Raw genomic sequence first — 12,843 nt, 5'->3', positions numbered from 1 at the left:
CTTTCATGCTTTTACTCTCGTCCTCACCATAAGAATCAATAGATTCGACACGACATCACCCTTCGTGGTTTTACCTCACATAATCATGGCATGACATTATCCTTCATGCATTACACTCATATCATGGCACGGCATTATCCTTCGTGTATTAACAATCAAAATATCGACACAGGATCACCCTTCGTGCATTAACACTCACAATATCGCACGGCATCACCCATCGTGCATTAACACTCACAATATCACGCACGACATCACTCTTCGTGCTTTACACTCTTCCTTACCCATGCAACAACAACAAAGCAATTCGGGCAAGGGAATCAATAATATCACTATAGTATCCCGGCAAGGGAACAATAATATAACAATAATATCCCGACAAGGGAAACAATATCATAAGCAATAACATCCTGGAAAGGGAATCAACAATATATCTCATCTCGTTTCCACAATCACTTCACAACATGAATCTCAACTTGAGCCAAAGCTCAACAATGGTCAATTACCAAGAATACTTTTATAAGCCTTGTTCAACATTGATAATCATCATAATAAGCATGGACAATACATAACGGAGTCACTACAATCATAGTATGAGACTCACGGGCATGCTTGACACCAACGTATAGATACTTGTCACCACACATATGCGTCGTACTCTACACTTAACACATAGCAAATAAGACCACAACTCCTATTCCCTCAAGCTAAGTTTAGACCAAACACTTACCTCAAATTTCACGACCAAACTCAAGCCTCAAGCACTGCTTTCCCTTTAGATTTTGCCTCCAATGTACTTGTATCTAGCCATAATTAACTTAAGAATATCAATAAATGCTAAAGAATTCAACTCCAATGCTTAATTATAGGTTTTCTATCGTTTTCCCCAAAAAGTCAAAAAATCGACCCCGAGCCTCTAGGTCAATGCCTGAGGTTTGGACCAAAACCCGATTACCCATTCAGCCACGAGCACAAATATGCAATTAGTTTCGGAATCCGACCTCAAATCGAGGTCTAAATCCCCAATTCTCCAAAAATCCCTAATTTCTACCCTTAAAGAACAAGATTTAGGCCTAGAAATCTAATGGGTATTGATGAAAAATGAAGGAGATGAGTTTAGGAACACATACCTATGATTTGGTGTTGAAACTTCTCTTCAAAAATTGCCTAATGTCTGATTTTAGGGAAGGAGATATGAAAATATGGCTTATTCTCATTTTGCTACTATTTTAAATGTTGGGCGACAGTGTTCATCGCGCTCGCGTTAGCACTATCGCGTTTGCGAAGAGCTGCCTACTGAGGACTTATGCGATCGTGGTAAAGGCTATGCGTTCGTGAAGGTTTAGCCCAACCCAACCTTCGCGTTCGTGATAAGGGGATCGCGTTCGCATAGTTTCCTTAGGTTCCCTCACCAGCCCATCCTAAAGCTACGCGTTCGCGGTTGACCGGTCGCATTCACGTAAATAAGTCCCCCCCCAAAGTTCCGCGTTCACGACCTTGGTCTCGCGTTCGCATAGTGTAAAATCCTCCCCTAGCCCAGCTTCCGTTTTGCGATCGCGAGAGTGACTATGCGATCGCAAAGCATAGTGCCGCAAACACCAGATACGGCAACTATACTAGAATTTTCTAAGTCAAAAACACCCCGAAGCCTATCCGAAACTCACCCGAGCTCTAGGGGCTCCAAACCAAACATTCATACTAAACCAAAAATATCATATGGACTTACTCGTGCGATCAAATCGCCAAAATAACATCTTTAGCACCTAAGTTAGCATAAAAAATCAATGAAAATCTCAAGAACTTTTAAAGTTTCCATTTTCACAACCGAGGGTCCGAATCACGTCATATGAATTCCGTTTCTTACCAAATTTCATAGGCACAACTTAAATATTATATTAAACATGTATTGGGCTCCGAAACCAAAATACGAGCCCGATACCATCAACTCCAAACATCAATAAATTTCCAAAAACTCTTATATTTTTAGTTAAACAAGTTCTTTCAAAAATTCATTTTTTAGGTTAGGGACCTCGGAATTTGATTCCGGGCATATGCCCAAGTCCCATATTTTCCTACAAATCCTCCAGGATAGTCAAATCACGGATTCGGATCCGTTTACCCAAAATATTGATCGAAGTCAACTTAAATTCAATTTTAAAGGTACAATTATCATTTTCCCCATATTTTTTCACATAAAGGCTTTTCGGATATACGGCCGGACTGTGCATGCGAATCGAGGTGAGACAAAAAGAGGTTTTTAAGGCTTCAAAACACATATTGACTTTTAAAACAAGTGATGACCTTTAGGGTCATCACATTGACCATGAGTTCAAATGATTGTTCAACATAGACTTCATCTTCAAGATATCTATTTAAGAAGGCTAACTTGACATCTAATTTATGGATCTTACACTTCAATTGAGCTGCCAAGGAGATCGAAAAACGAATCGTCTACATGCGAGCAAAATGTGTATAGACTTCTTCATAGTCAATGCCTTGCCTTTGCTTGTAGCATGTATCCACAAGTCATGTCTTGTATCTCTCTACATCTCCATTAGCATTCTTCTTTGTCTTGTATACCCATTTCAATCCAATTGCTCGATGACCTTTGGGAAGCGATGTTAACTCCAAGTGTTGTTCTTCTCTATTGACTCGATCTCCTTCATGGCTTGTCTCCAAATTTTGTTTGTAAAGGCTTTATCAAAGTTCCTTCGTTTGCTATCAGCAAAGAGACAATATAAGAAATTAAAATTAGTAACTTCTTCTGTTTGATCATAGAGCTCTTGAATACTCCTCGACCTTTGCAGTTGTTTATTTGATCTTTGTTGAGAATAAGGACATGCAACATTGGTTGGGGAAGGAGGTGGAGTTGTATCCTGCACAGGTTCCACGATCATTGGTTCTTTTTCATCACCAAAGTGTGGAAGAAAATCATATGAAGTTTCTTCTTGAGCTTCCAAATTCCATGCCAATTCTTCATTAAATTCAACATCACGACTCACCACCACCTTATCTCTACTTGGGTTATATAACTTGTAGCCTTTTAAACTCATACCATAGCCAACAAATACAAGCTTGACACTTCGATCGTCAATCTTTGCTTTCCCTTGCTATGGCACATGAGCATAGGCTATTCTCCTAAAGATTCTCAAGTGCTTGACACTTGACTTTATTCCACTTCATGCTTCTTGAGGGGTTTGATCTCTAATATTTCTTGTTGGGGACCTGTTGCTCAAACAAACTGCACAAGAAATAGTTTCGGTCAAAATTCCTTGGGCATACTTTTACCTTTCAATATACATCTGGCCATATTAAGAATCGTTCAAATTTTTCTCTATGTAACTCTATTTTGTTAGGGTGAATAAGTTCTGTTAGAGGGTGACAAATTCCATGAGACTGACAAAAGTTATAAATTCTTTTGAAGTGAATTCGCTTGCTCTGTTGGACCATAAAGCTTTTATTTCATAGCCACTTTCTTTTTCAACAAGTGCTTTGAAATTTTTAAAAGCAGCAAGCGCTTCAGATTTTTGGTTCAAGAAAAAAACTCAGGTCTTCTACAGAAGTCATCAGTGAAAAGCAGAAAGTATTTACTTTTACTAAAGGAATGTGGAATGATTCGCCCACACACATCAGTATGAACAAGTTGGAGCGACTTGGTCGCTCTTGATGTTACCTCCTTTAGAAAAGAAGTTAAGCTTCACACAATTGATTGGGATGGTTGATTGATGGCATCCCATAGACCTTGTATTTTTTTCTCCCATTGATTTGGGTGCTTCAAAATTCAAGTGCCCAGATCGCATGTGCCAACACCATTATTCGTCTTGCACATTAGCCTTCAAACATTTTGCATTAATTGTCTTAAAATTCCGAGGAAACAATCTATTCTTTGCCATATGTACTTTAGTAATTAGAATTCCACTTGAATATCTAGAAGAAAGATGCATATTTTTCATGTGAATATCATATTCCTTTTCAAGAAGTTGATCCAAACTCAAAATAACTTTTTAATTTTGGCACATAATAAATATCTTTATCATGACCCAAAATCCCACCATTAAGGTCGTGATGGAACCTAGTTCCTAATACTAGGTAAGCATATCACACCACTATACCAAACAGAATATAACAACTTAAATACCAAATAAAAGATGAGAAATTCCATAACATAGCCAAAACGAAAATACAATAGTCATAATCCTAAAACCGGGTAATACCGAGTCATACGCTCTAAAAGGAATACATAATAAGTCTTAATTGTACTCACTGTTTGGAAGACAATAAAAAGTAGAAAATGAAGAAAGATGGTGACTCCAAGGCCTGCAAGCGGGACATCAGGTATACCTTGAATTCTCCAATAGCTCTGACTTAACTCTCTAATGACTAGCACAATCCGAGGTACCTGGATATGCATAAAGAATGTGCAGAAGCGTAGTATAAGTAAACTATAGTCGGTACCCAGTAAGTATCAAGACTAAACTCAATGGAGTAGTGATGAGATTCATGTCAAGATACTCACTATTCAAGTATCTTGTGCAAGATATCAAAATAAAACTAACAACGGAAGCATAAAAGAAAAAATATTAACCACCTCGAGGAATGTGTAATAACAACTCAATATAAAATAATCCGCTTTTGCCAACAAAATATCAAATGGAATGGGACATGTGATAACATATCAAATTCCACCAATAACTTATAAAGCACAAGGCAGAAATATTTAAGAAAACAAATTTGTGATCAAAACATCATCCCTCGGCTCCAACACATGAACAATAGCAAAGAATCACCCCATATCTCTCATAAAATCCCAATAAAAGGCACCCTTATCTCTCCGCGTGCACATTAACAATTGAATTCCACTCTTACGTTGCTACATGTACATAAATAGTCACCCTTATCTCACCGCATGTACATAATAAAGAAATGTCTCGCTTATGTCACCGCATGCTCATCTCACCCAACACAATACAATCAACTCGTAAAACACGTACACATGTACCATAATATAACAAAAATAACAATACCAAAGTCACATCACAAGATAGCCCACGACTCAACAACAAAGTACACAAGAATCATAATCAATAACATAAGAGTACGGGGAGTTGTTGTTGTTGTACGGGGAATTTCAACAAGGCATGTTTTATATAACAACCAACCCCAATTAAAGGCATATTAATACCTAAGGCCTAATCCAATCATAAATCATAATAAACCTATATACACGTTCGTTACCTATGTACACGTATTTCACATAGCACACATAATGCAAATTAGATCAAATCCTATAGGGTAATTCCCCCACACAAAGTTAGGCACGATATTTATATCAAATAGTCCAAATCAATACTCTAAAAATGCCTTTCCTTTAAAATTCACATATATACGGCTCAAATCTAGCCAAAATTGACTTAATAATATCAAACAATGCAAGAGAAACCAATTTCAATTAATAAAGTTAAAATCTTTGCACAATTCTCAAAAAGTCAACAAAAGTCAATCTTGAGCACGTTCGGTCAAAACCTGAGTCTAGAGGTAGATCTCAACTACCTATAACCCCACGAGTCCAAATATATATTTGGTTTTCAAATCCGAATTCAATTCGACTCTCAAGTCTCAAATTTTAATTTTTCGAAACATAGTAAAAAATTCCAAATATTTCTCTTCAAATCTCATGATTTTGATGTTAAAATTTATAAATAATCATGTTATAATATCAAAATTGAGTCAAAATTACTTACCCAATAGCTTTTTATGAAATCCCTCCTAAAATTGCCTTCCAACGAGTCTAGAGCTCAAAATGTGATAAAACGAGACTATGTCCTGAAATCTCTTTTTTTTTCAGCTGCAGAAGTCGCAAATGCGACAGGGGTTCGCAAATGCAAGAAAAGAATCATAAATGTGAAGCCTGCCTAATCCTGTGAGTGTTGCAAGTGCGACCTAAACATCGCAAATGTGATGCCAACTCCTTCAATAAAGCGACCAAGTGGTCGGAAAAGTGACCGGTCCCCAGCCCAGACCCATTTCGCATTTGCGAGATTGGCCTCACAAATGCGAAGCCTACCATCCACTTCCCCCGTCGAAAATGCAATAGTTCCTTTGCAAATGTAGCATTCGCAAATTCGAACTGGTGCTCGCATCTATGATAACTGCAGCACCAACACACTAGCAACTATGAACTAAGTCCAAAACATACTGAAACTCACCTAAGCCCCCAGGGATCCACACCAAACATACACACAAGTCTAGAAATATCATACAAATACGCTTGTGATCTCAAAACACAAAAATAACATCCAGAACCATGAAACAAACACCAAAATGCATAGAAATCACAATGAAACTCAAGAATCGCTAAAATTACAAACAAGCTTTTGATTCGTACCAAATCAACTCGGAATGATACCAAACTTTGCACACAAGTTCCAAATAAAAAAATAGACTTATTCCATGTCCCGAAACAAAAATCAGAACCCAATCGCCATAAAGTTAACCCATGATCAAACTTAGGAGATTTCTAAACTTCCAAATTTCCAACTTTCGGCAAAAGAACTAATTCAACTTGGGAACTTTCAAATTTAATACTAGGCATACACTGTCACGACCCGAAATTTCCACCGTCGGGATCGTGATGGAGCCTAACGTTTCACTTGTTAGGCAAGCCAACGTTAAAAGGCTCTTAATACCAACTTCACTAATAAGAGTAGTTAAGCAAAACAGAAACCAATACAGCTTTGCGGAATAACCTAAACCCGAATATCTAAAACATATAAGATCTAGAGTCACAACTCATGAGCTACTATGATTCACTACAAACAGAGTCTGAAAGGAAATACACTATTCTGAAGGAAAAAAATAGTAAAACACTAAGACTAGGGAGAGACTCCCGGGTCTACGGACACCAGCAAATCTACCTTGGGTCTCCGGTCAATTAATCCAGTGGCTAACTTCACGATTAGCTCGAGCCAGTACCAAAATTTGCACAGAAGTGCAGTATAGTATCAGTACAACTGACCCCATGTACTGGTAAGTGTCGAGCCTAACCTCGACGAAGTAGTGACGAGTCTATGACAAGACACCCACATAATAAACATATACAATTTAACAGTATATGTACAAAATAACAACAAATAGAAGCTAGACAAGAAATATCGAGAGGGGAACATGCTGAAGGAGTTACAAGATAAAGAGGCACAACAGTAATAAGAATGTGATCAAACAATATACCTTGAACCAATAAGAACAAGTAAACATAGTAAAGAAAAATACACGACATCACCCTTCGTGATTTTACTCTCAACCTCACCATATAATCAATAGAAATGGCACGACATCACCCTTCGTGCATTAACTCTCATAACATGGCACGACATCACCCTTCGTGCATTAACACTCACAATATGGAACGACATCACCCTTCGTGCTTTTACTCTCTCATAACATGGCACGACATCACCCTTCGTGCATTAACACTCTCCCTTACCATAAAGCAATGAACAAAAGACAACAGGGAGATAGAAATAACAAGAACAAGTCTTACTTCAATAATTGGTTCCACAATACCAACCTCAACCTTGAAATTAATACTCAATTATCACCAAAAGATCTCTAAACATGATAAGAATGATCAAATTGATTATACTAGTCTAAACATGGATAACATGATAAAAAACGAGCAATAATTACAAGAAACCAAGTCCCACCCTCATGCTTTAACCCGACAACAACTCATAGGTACTCGTCACCTCACCTATACGTTGTACCCAACATCTAAACATGTAGTAAATAGACAAATAAGTCGTAATCCCTCAAGTTAAGGTTAGCCACGATACTTACCTTGCTCCAAAGACCAAACTCAAAGCTCAACCACCACTTTTCCTTTCAAACAAGCCTCCGAACTAATAGAATCTAGGAATTTACCAACCAAACGATTCAAATTAAGCCTTAGGAACTACCCACAATAGCAAAGAATTCAATTTAGGTCACTATTGAAAAAGTCAACACCTGGGCCCGCTTGGTCCAAACCTAACATTCGGACCAAAAACCCGATTACACATTCACCCCCGAGCCCGGTTATGTAATTTGTTTTAGAATCCAACCTCAATTTGAGGTCTAAATCCCTATTTTCCAAAAATCACTAATTCTAAAAAAAATCCCAAATTTTCACCATGAAAAATCTAGATTTTAGGTTAAAATCTTAGGAAAAGTAGTGAAGATTGAAAGAAACTAGTTTAGAATCACCTACCAATGATTTGGTGAAGAAAAGCTTTTTGAAAAATTGCCTCTAGGGTTCTTGAGTTTGAAAATTTGAAGAATGAACCAAAAACCCAGCTGCAGATGTCGCAAATGTGATACCATGATTTGCGAACATCACAATTGTGAGAAAGAGGTCGCAATTGCAAACTCCTTCAGAACTCCCAATGATCACAAATGTTATAAAACAGCCATAAATGCGAACCCTGCACCCTTCGCAAATGCGAAGATTCTTAAAATAGTATTGAGTCGCAAATGCAACTCTGCCTTCGAAAAAGCGGACATGACAAGTTCGCAAATGCGAACTCCAGCCTCGCAAATGCGAGTATATGGTGGCCCAGCTACTCTTCGCATTTGCGATGAGTAGCTCGCAAATGCAAACCCCTCAGAGGTCGCAAATGCGATGCCTGATCTCGAAATGCGAGATCAGAGGCCTGCAACAAAATCTGAAACACCAGCAACATTTTCCAAGTCAAATTTCACTCCGTAGCCTATCTGAAACTCACCGAGCCTTCGAAGCTCCAAACCAAACATGCACACAAGTCTAAAAAAATCATACAAACTTGCTCGTGCGATTAAATTGCCAAAATAACCCCTAGAACTACGAATTGAACACCAAATCAAATGATATTTTCAAGAAAACATTAAAACTTCTATTTTCACAACTGGACGTCTGAATCACGTCAAACCAACTTCGTTTCTCACCAAATTTCACAAAAAAGTAATAAATATGGTATTGGACAGGGTTACGAAACCAAAATACGGACCCGGTATCCCAAAAGTCAAACCTTGGTCAAACATTTCTACTTCATTAAGCTTTTAACTTTCAGATTTTGAGAAAGTTCGATATCTCGGACTAGGGACTTCCAAATTTAGTTTCGGGCATATGCCCAAGTCCCAAATCATGATACGGACCCACCGACACCATCAAAACACGAATTCGAGTCTGTTTGCTAAAAGTTTTGATCGAAGTCAACTCAAATAAATTTTTTAGGCAAAAAATCTTATTTTTATCAACTTTTAACATAACAACATTCCAGAAACACCCTTAGACTGCACACACAAATCGAGGAAGGGTAAATGAGGTTTTTAAACCTTAAAGGCACAAAATTGGGTTCTAAATCTTAAGATAACCTTTTGGGTCATCACATTCTCCCCCCTCTAAAACAACCGTTCGTCCTCGAACGGACACAGAAAAATACCTAGGCTGGTGAAAAGATGGATATATCTACTCCGTTTAACTGACTCGGACTCCCAAATAGTTTCCTCGACAAGCTTACCTCTCCACTTCACTCGAACTGAAGGATAACTTTTCGATCTCAACTAACGAACTTGCCGGGCTAGAATAGCCACCGGCTCCTCCTCATAAGTCAAATCCTTGTCAATTGGGCAGAGCTGAAATCTAACATGTGGGATGGATCTTCGTGATACTTCCAGAGCATGGACACATGGAATACTAGATGAACTGGTGATAAATAGGGTGACAATGCGAGCTTGTTATCGACCTCACCCACTCTTTGAAGAATCTCAAAAAGTCCAATGTATCTAGGGCTCAACTTGCCCTTCTTTCCGAACCTCATTACACCGTTCTTGGGTGAAACCCGGAGCAACACCCGCTCTCCGACCATGAATGCAACATCACGAACTCTACAATTGGCATAACTCTTCTTCCTGGATTGAGCTGTACAAAGTCTATCATGAATAATCTTGACCTTAACCAAGGCATCCTGCACCAAAATCTGTACCCAATAACCGAGCTTCCCCTGGCTCAAACTCCAACCGGCTATTGACACCGTCTACTATATAATGCCTCATAGGGAGCCATCTGGACGCTCGACTGATAACTATCGTTGTAGGCAAACTCTGCAAGTGGCAAGAACTAATCCTAAGAGCCTCCAAAGTCAATAACACAAGCGCAACGCATATCCTCTAATATTTGAATAGTGCGCTCGGACTGTCCGTCCATCTGAGGATGAAATGCTATGCTCAACTCAACCTGTGTGCCCAACTCACACTCTACTGCCCTTTAGAAATGCAAGGTGAACTGCGTACATCAATCAGAAATTATAGATACAGGCACACCGTGGAGACGAACGATCTCGCGGAAGTCAATCTTAGCCAACCGCTATAAAGAATAGGTAGCTGCCATAGGAATGAAATGCGCTGACTTCGTCAGCCTATCCACAATGACCGAAACTGCATTGAACTTCCTCTGAGTCCGTGGGAGTCCAATAACGAAATCCATAGTGATACACTCCCACTTCCACTTAGGAATCTCAATCATCTTAAGCAAACCACTAGGTCTCTAATACTCGTACTTTACTTGCTGACAATTTAGACACGGAGCTACAAATGCAACTATGTCTTTCTTTATCCTCCTCCACCAATAATGCTGCCGCAAGTCCTGATACATCTTGGTGGTGCTTGGATGAATAGAATACCTGAAGCTGTAGGCCTCCTCTAGAATCAACTCACGAAGTCCATCCATATTAGGCACACAAACGTGACCATGCATCCTCAAAACTCCATCATCTCCGATCGTAACCTGCTTGGCATCACCGTGCCAGACAGAAGCAAATGAGAGTCATTATATTGCCACTCCTTGATGCGCTCAAACAATAAAGACCGAGCGACTGTACAAGCTAGAACACGACTGGCTCGGAAACATCCAACCTCATGAACTGATTTGCCAAGGCCTGAACATCTAATGCAAGCAGTCTGTCACCGACTGGAATGTATGCAAGGCTGCCCATACTCACTGACTTCCTACGCAAGGTATCGACCACCACATTGGCCTTCCCGGGATGATACAAGATGGTGATATCATAATCTTTCAATAGCTCCAACCACCTCCTTTGCCTCAAATTGAGATCCTTTTGTTTGAACAAGTACTGCAAACTCTGATGATCCGTGAATACCTCACACGACACGCCATAAAGATAATGCCTCAAAATCTTCAGCACATGAACAATGGCCTCCAGCTCTAAGTCATAAAGAGGGTAATTCGTCTTGCGAACCTTTAGTTGCCGTAATGCATATGCAATCACCCTGCCATCCTGCATCAATACCGCATCAAGTTCTATATGAGATGCACTACAATATACTGTATAAGGTCCTGAACCTGTGAGCAACACCAACACTGGCGCCGTAGTCAAAGCAGTTTTGAGCTTCTTAAATCTTGACTAACACTCGTCTAGCCATCTAAATGGGGAACCCTTCTAGGTCAACCTGGTCAACGAGGCTGCTATAGATGAGAACCTTTCCACAAACCGACGGTAATAACCTACCAATCGCAAGAAGCTCCGGATCTTTATAGTTGAAGTGGGTCTAGGCCAGTTATGAACTACCTCAATCTTCTTAGGATCCACCTTAATACCCTCTACCGACACAACGTGCCCAAAAAAAGTGACTGAGCTCAACCAAAACTCGCATTTTGAAAACTTGGCATATAACTGGCTGTCTCTTAGAGTCTGAAGAACGATCCGAAGATGCTTCTCATGCTCCTCTCGACTACGGGAGTAGATCAAGATGTCATCAATAAACATAATCACAAAGGAATCCAAATAGGGCTTGAACACCCGGTTCATCAAATCTATAAATGTTGCTGGGGCATTTGTCAATCCAAATGACATCACTAGAAACTCATAATGCCTATACCAAGTCCGAAAAGATGTCTTAGGGACATCAGATGCCCTAATCTTCAACTAATGGTAGCCAGACCTCATATTGATCTTTGAAAACACCTTGGTACCCTGAAGCTGATCAAATAAGTCATCAATCCTTGGAAATAGATACTTGTTCTTGTGACTTTGTTCAACTGCCGATAGTCTATGCACATCCTCATCGATCCATCTTCTACTTCACAAACAATACGGGCGCACCCCAGGGAGATACAATAGGTCTAATGAAGCCCTTATCAAGAAAATCTTGAAATAGCTCCTTTAATTCTTTCAACTCTGGCGGGGCCATACAGTATGGCGGAGTAGAAATGGGCTGGTTGCCCGGAGCCAAATCAATACAGAAGTCGATATCTTTATCGGGTGGCATCCTCGGCAAGTCTGCAGGAAACACCTCTGGAAACTCACGAACAACCAATACTGAATCCATGGAAGGAACCACCACACTAGATTCACGGACATAAGCCAAATAAGATAGACACCCCTTCTCGAACAAATGTCGTGCCTTCACATAAGAGATAACCTTACTAGTAGAATGGCCATGAGTCCCTCTCCACTCTAATAAAGTCAACCCCGGTAAGTCTAAGGTCACCGTCTTGGCATGACAATCTAATATAGCATGATAAGGTGACATCCAATCCATACCCAAAATGACATCAAAATCAACCATATAAAAAAGTAGGAGATCTACACGAGTCTCAAGGCTCCCAATGGTCACCACACACGAATGATAACCACAATCTACAATGATAGCCTCTCCCACAGGGGTGGACACATACACAGGAGCACTCAAAGAATCACGAGGCACAACCAAATATGAAGCAAAATAGGATGACACGTAGGAATAAGTAGAACCTGGATCAAATAGAACTGAGGCATATCTACTACAAACTGAAATCATACCTCTGATAAC

The sequence above is a fragment of the Nicotiana sylvestris genome, chromosome 10 (assembly GCF_000393655.2).
Source record: "Nicotiana sylvestris chromosome 10, ASM39365v2, whole genome shotgun sequence".
Taxonomy (NCBI): domain Eukaryota; kingdom Viridiplantae; phylum Streptophyta; class Magnoliopsida; order Solanales; family Solanaceae; genus Nicotiana; species Nicotiana sylvestris.
The sequence above is the reverse complement of the archived record's forward strand: the minus strand, read 5'-3'. Positions refer to the sequence as shown.